Below are 6,000 nucleotides of genomic sequence, written 5' to 3' on the forward strand. Positions count from 1 at the left end.
CTAAAATTTGCCTCTATTGACTTGAATATGTAAGTGGATTCTAAGATTATATAAAGCTACGTGAGCTTTGAGTGTGTCTCGACTATATATCGAGTGATGCCAGCTGATTATATTGATCTTCTTAGATGATGAGTAATGCTGCAACACTTAACTGTGTTAAAAACAAAGCACATACATTTAAATGTTACCCTTTTCTATTCTGTTCCACCATTCCATATATTTTTATATACATAAACATCATTGTTCAAAATAGTGCATGATGCCTTTGATAAAGAGGCTGGCTACTACTTCTACTACTTAAAAATGCAATAATTAAGATTTCCGATTATAACAATTAGGCCTACATACAAAAACAGTTAACGTAACAACCAAATTCAATTCAGCTTATTCTTATTGGCCATAGATCATAATAAAAATGGCTGTAGTGACTGGATAATTTGCTAAAGACAATCTTTCTATTCTAAATTTGATTCATCCCAGGAATTACAAACATAATTTCTTCCATTTTGGGACAATAACTAAAATAGAAGCACATTAAAAATAATAGAAAAGGCTTATACACCTTTAATTTAATGTAAATCTAAAATTAATTTAATGAAATGTAAGTCAATATAAGTAATGAATGCCTTGAATAATTGTTGCAGCTCCACCAAACTTTACACATTTTATTAATGTAAAATGTGGAGGTTCCCTGCCACAAACTAAAACTGATCAATCACATTTTCTAATTTCGGGTGTGCCACGGAATTTTGGAAATAAAGGAAAATTTTTTGTAAAATATAAAGTAGGCGGGGAAACAGTACCATAGGATGGGAAAATGAAATGCAAATTATAAAGTACATGAGCACAGAAGGTGAAGTTTAACAAAAATCAAGACAAGGAGTCCCAGTATCAAAAGTATATTGTTGCGTCTCCCACAACTTGCAAAGCTTCCTGACCTCAACATTGCTTTGGGAGAGGGACTGATACTATCTCCCCTCAGCCCATCCACAGAGCCAGGTTACCCATATATAGCCAAGGATAGAAGATTTAAAGACAGCAAAAGTCTTACTTTATAAGTGAGTTCCACCGTGAATGTCAATAAGGATTTATTAACTAGAATATCAATGATCCTTTAAAGTGGGTTCAGTAATAAGCTTTACATGATGATTATAAAACCTCAGTGCCCCAGCTGAAATGTTCTTCTGTTTTCTGGAAGCCAACCCGAAAGGTCATCATTGAGAACACTGCGAGAATTAACTCGAGAGGACCCTGCAGCTCTCTGGGACCAGGTTGGAGGTCAGGTATCCAGTTCAGTGTTTCCTAAAATATCTATTTTTCATACTAAGATTAAAAGAGACTGATGTGAGCAGAACAGGATACATTCTCAATCCCTAGAGGAAGGTAATTCTACCCTACATAATACCACACATCCCACATACTGCAAAGTAAAATCAAGACAGAATACCTGATAAGAAAAAAATAATAAAAGCAGCATCTTAGAAAGGCCAGGGAAAGACAGAAATGAATGAAACTAAATGAATATCGAAAGGTGAAAAAATGTCATATGGCCTGGAAGTGTGAAAGCTGCCAGCTTCCCACACATAGCGCTCTGATTACTGTGCTCCTGGCGCTCGTGGAATATGGAATTATGCACATACCGGTGACAGAGAGGTTGTCTTAATCTTCCGTCTTGGCTCCGCTGTGTGTTTTTCTGAAGCCCTTGTCACCTTGGAGTCTTAGGCCAGGCAGACATACTCCAGTGCCAGCACCATCCACTACCCTTGAAAACTGCCTGAGTCTTGATCTCTTACGATCCCTGGGCACCTCCCATTTCAACCTTTGATACAAGGTTGAAACCTATTTTGAGGATTTCCTGAACTGCGGCCATGATTAAGAGGGAAGACTGAAGCTCAGCAAAGCAGTTATCATCTCCAGCTCTGATAGCTAGCTTTGCTTCTTTTAAACTCTCTCAGGAGAGCCCACAGTGTAGTAAACAAGAATATGATAACTAGCTCAGTGCTATTCACAACACCGAGACCACACACAGACACACACACATTATTTTTATGTTGAATGCAATGTTCTTGGAAGTTTCAAAGACACTCAGACAACACTTAGGGTAGTTTCTTTAAATGTTACAGACAATGGTATTAAAATAATTGGAGGATAACCAGTGTTTGCATAGATAAAAAGTGTCGTTGCATTATCATCTGTCGGCTTCAAGACAAGCTTAGAGCATTCAAAATGTCCTGTACACTTAGGAGAAAGCTTATGGGCATATTCGTGCTCTGTACCTACAGTATATCTGAGAGAGGGTATGAGTCAAGAGGTAAAGTATGTCAGCAGTCAGATTTCAGTTAAAGTACAGACACACTGAGAAAATATTTATCAGGTTTCACAGTAAATATCTTTGAAATGCATATTGTACCCATACACACAAAAAGAAAAAATCAGAGTCTCTTTGTAATGGTTTGGATGGATCCATACAAAGAATGCACAGCACAGACAATGAATGAGATTGCCAACCACAAGAACTCCTAAAGTTCAGGCTCGAAGGTTAATCCTTTCGTATCTGTGGAACTCGGAGGACAGGGGTTCTACAGGATATCAGAACAAAGGTTAACACTACGCAGCGTCCTGACCTGCAGCATTTCATACTGGCGCTGTAGCAGTGTGAATACAATAATCCTTTTCATACAGCACAGTGTTATGAATTGTAGTATTCATTGCTGAATTACATTTTCATGGTTATCATACCGATTATCCCTTGTGAAGCCATCATTTTTCATATACGAACCATGACAGTGAAGTTACCTATGCATAGCATGAAATATATTAAAACTAAATAAACTACAGTCTAAGTCATGATACTATTTCACTTGAGTGATTTTTGTTTTGTTGATAATGTTTATCATATTTTGACATGCTATATATTTGAAAAAGCTGAGGACAATGTGATGACTGATGAATGTTGTAAACAAACTCCAGATACACAGGTAAGTTATTTCTCATTGTCCTTATTGTAGCACATGGGCAAAATATAATGCCCTCTGGCACTTTCCTTTTAAATTATTTTAGTACTTTAGTACTTTAGCTCTAGAAAAACATTAGCAAGAATATAAAAATAAATGTTGCAAAGTCAGGTAGTAAATACCTGCATAACAACACCCTCCCTCCACCAATGAAGTGCGCTACATTGCAAATTACACACATTGTCTAACACACAGACACCTTTTTCCATCAGCCAATTTGGATAACAAACATTGAGACACTTAATCAAAGTAGAGTCCATTTGTAGGATTCACCATACAGACGGTCATCACAGTACAAACTTGCTTAGCAGTGTATGTAGGGCAGCGATAAACAACAAGATTACTTTAGGTATTACAGTGAGCCGTTTAAATCTCCTTTTACACCTGTTTCAAGACAGCTAATTAATAACCAGAACAATGCGTGACTATCCCCTGTAAATGACATCCAGGGTGGATCAGCAAAAGAAGCTCAATGAAAAGCTGAAGGTTGTATAGTGTCCCTGAGAAAAACAATATATGCACTATGGCCACCAAAAGGAATATAATCTGGAGTTTTCTTCAGATGAAGAAGCATTCACTACAGCATAAAACACTGCACTTACAGCATAAGGTGCCGCAACACTACTTGAACATAAACCATACAAAGACAATTAGAGGAAGGTTAAACATTTCACTGTGAATCATTTGTATTTTAGTACTGAGATGAATAAGGTTTTCCGAAACTGGAACGAAAATAGATGGTCTTCTGTTCATTATATAACAAAATGCATGCATCTGTCACACAAGTGTCACACACAGTGTGTGTATATATATGACTGGTATAAAACATATGACTGCATATCCAAGGACTGAGAAAGACTTGCAGATGGTATCTCTAAGTATTTGAGTACAGTGTTAATCTGGATTTGCAGGAAACGGACCGCTCTTCCATTACCTGAAAATGTGTTTCCCCAAATGTAACAGCTTTGTCACCCTATCACTGCGGTCTTCTCCTTTCACATCCAAGCTGCTGAGTGCATTATTGAGACAGAAGCGTCTCCTGTGCTTCAACGACAGCCTCGGTGTGCACAGGGCTGAATTAATACACTGTACTTTACATACTCAAATTGGACTTCATTAATAGTTTACAGAATGTGAGCAACTACAGCAGCTCTTGTGGGGCAATGTAGTCAATTCACTGAATTACAGCCATTCACTTACATTTGTATGCCTCACATGTGAGAGGAGGAGCTGCATTGAAACATTCACATAAACACTCAACATTCAACTCATGAAAAAATGATGTAGATTATCTACATAAAGTCATCACCCAAGGGCCCATTAAAAACAGATTGTTTATTAAATCTGGAATCAAATGGCATTATAGAAATTGAATTCCCACAATCATATTTTTAATTTGAATACAAACAAGGAGTTTGGACAGGAAAGGTAAAGGGCAATGTTTACAGCTGTCCTCCCTGTCTGAAAGCAAAGGGTTAACCCAGTGTCCTATTGCTGCAGCTGTCCTATGACTGGCCATGTGGAATCCAGTACTGGCTTATATATATTATGAGAGGTCTCAATGGGTACAGGGCACTTGAGATGCCACGGAGGAATTGCCTATTGCCAGGAATGGGGCCACCAAGATGCTCCAGTATCCTGACACACCCAAACTCACACCTCACAGACAATCCAGAGATTCACTGCATCTCTAATGAAGTCCAGTCACTTGATTAGATTCAGAAAAAAAAAAAACATGCAAAAATTGTACATTTGGAACAATACTTTTCAAATACATTTTAGATGTTGTCTAAAACCTTACAATCCTGTCATCAACCTTAAGTAATTGATCCTCAACACTTACGACAGCTAGCTAGCAAATATTTTAATACATACTTAGTTGTTAGATGTGTATAATAAACTATTCTGGCATTGCATTTGAGCACGTACTGTACCAGTCTGAGGAAGTCCTCAATCAACCTGTCAGTTCAAATATTAGAATAATCTTTATTATTACAGAACATGTATTTATTTTAAAACCTTGCATGATGTGTAGGGGTGTTCACACGATGGGTAAGTAGTGCAATTGCCTAGTGAAAGCCCTGCTCTACACACTTCAGAACATTTTGATTTTCTATAATTTTTTATTGTGCTTCAAATGTCTGGGTTCACCCTCTGACTACATCATTTAAACTGAAGTCTCTATGCACTGTGTATGGCTGTATCCGACTGTGCGTGCCATTAACAACCAATTATACAGAGCATTATCTAACATTGCCATGTTATTGAGTTTGGCTCTGAATCACACTGGTCATTGAAACACATTGCTGTGCCACAGTCTCTAGTACTATTATGAGCAAGCCTATACTTACAACAGAAGCATAACGTCTTGTTTACTCGTTTAAACTGGGAACCCTCATCAACTGCTATGTAAACACTTAAATAAGGTCACCGTAGAGGTTTTCCCACTTGTTGCTCCAGCTACTCATTTCTTTTTGGAAGAACTCACGTTTCATTTATTTCCCCCTGCTGGAGTTTAAGGAAACCGACGAGCTGATGTGGTTCAAACCTAAATCGATCACCATTCATCAATAATATCGTGTGAACAATATGTTTACGCCCCTGCATGTCCTGTTAACCGCAGCAACGGTTTTTTTAAATTAAAAAGATGTGTATTATTTTTGAATAGTGAGTTTACTTACACGGCAAATGACTTTGTTGATGTTTGTTTGCTTCCTCCTCTCTTGACAGCTTGCAGGTGCAACCTACCTTCCTCAGCCAACATCGACGCTTCCGAGGACTGTAGTTGTGATGGGCGTGGAAACGGACCAATAGGAGCCTTGATTTCACACAATGTTACCAGTCTTCCGGCGAAGCGAAGTCAGTGGGCGGGGCATCGAAGGAAGTTCCGGCGTCAAGCTTGTTTGAATCACTTCCCATACAGACAGAAGGAGACCTCTAACGGCGAGAGTTAAAATAGCAACCAATGATTGGCGGCTTTTTAAAT

At 38.1% G+C, this 6,000-nt stretch overlaps 1 protein-coding gene across 7 annotated transcripts in view; it reads right to left on the reverse strand.

The window, feature by feature from the left end:
* The window catches only part of ppip5k1a (diphosphoinositol pentakisphosphate kinase 1a), a 41,974-nt gene extending 36,186 nt beyond the window's left edge, over window positions 1-5,788 (reverse strand). For 5 of the 7 annotated variants that reach the window (XM_066701585.1, XM_066701581.1, XM_066701583.1 and 2 more), the window contains exon 1: window positions 5,696-5,788. The gene's annotated coding sequence lies outside the window, so the exon portion shown is untranslated. Of the gene's footprint in view, window positions 1-1,640; window positions 1,768-5,695 lie in introns of those variants that run through there. The other 2 variants (XM_066701586.1, XM_066701580.1) reach the window with 2 other exon arrangements.
* Between the last annotated feature and the right edge of the window lie 212 nt (window positions 5,789-6,000).

Source organism: Amia ocellicauda, chromosome 4, assembly GCF_036373705.1.
Source record: "Amia ocellicauda isolate fAmiCal2 chromosome 4, fAmiCal2.hap1, whole genome shotgun sequence".
Lineage (NCBI taxonomy): Eukaryota > Metazoa > Chordata > Actinopteri > Amiiformes > Amiidae > Amia > Amia ocellicauda.